The sequence below is a fragment of the Echinops telfairi genome, unplaced genomic scaffold (assembly GCF_000313985.2).
Source record: "Echinops telfairi isolate 266 unplaced genomic scaffold, ASM31398v2 ScPeMD7_7458;HRSCAF=8496, whole genome shotgun sequence".
NCBI lineage: Eukaryota > Metazoa > Chordata > Mammalia > Afrosoricida > Tenrecidae > Echinops > Echinops telfairi.
This window is the reverse complement of record NW_022111358.1, coordinates 46,953,247-46,954,274: the sequence shown is the minus strand read 5'-3', so window position 1 is coordinate 46,954,274 and position 1,028 is coordinate 46,953,247.

Here is a 1,028-nt window from a genome sequence, read left to right as displayed (position 1 = left end):
AATTCCTCAATATAATCCAAACTATATATGAAAAACTAACATCCAACTTGGTAGTCACTGGAGAAAAGGCACACACAATTCCACTGAAAAAGGGGACCAGGCAAGGATGCCCCTTGTCCCCACTCTTATTTAATATCATGCTGGAGGTTTTAGCTAACAGCATAAGGCAAAGAAAACACATTAAAGAAGGAAGAGATGAAACTATAGTTATTCGCAGATGATATGATTTTATATATGGAAAATCCCAAAAGCTCCACAGGGGAGTACTGGAAGCAATAGAGGAATATGGTAGGGTGGCAGGATGCAAGATCAACAAACAGAAGTATAGCAGACTGATATGCATGTCAGACAAGACCACAGAAGAGAAGATTTTTTTAAAAAAAGAAAAGAAGAGGAGATCAAAAAGGTGGTGCCCTTCACAATAGCCAAGCACAAATGGAAATATCTAGGGATATATCTGGCTAAAAGAACAAAAGATTTGTATGAGGAAAACTACAGAACACTATTACAAGAAACCAAGAGTGACCTCAACAAATGGAAGAATATCCCATGCTCCTGGATTGGAAGACTTAATATAGTAACAATGTCAGTTCTGCCCAAGGCACTATATAAGTTTAATGCAATCCCGATACAATTACCATCATCTTTCTTCAAAGAAATGGAAAAACGGACTACCAAGTTCATATGGAGAGGGAAGAAGCCCATAATTAACAGAGAACTCCTCAAGAAGAAGGACAGAGTGGGAGGGCTTGTCTGTTAGTCTGGGTACTTTTGATAAACAAATCCACAGAAACTCATGTATAAGAGAGAGTTTGATATAAAGGTTAAGTGCGCATCAAAAAACATCCCAACCCAGTGCTGCCCAAGCCCACAAGTCCAACATTAACGCATTAATCCATAGGTCCAACACCAATCCACAAAGTCCTCCTCCATCTCACAAAACAGACGCAATGATGCCAACTGCAGGAGGAAAGCTGAGTCAGTGAATGTGTAAGCATCTCAGCACTGGCAGGGGTCTCCACACGGGT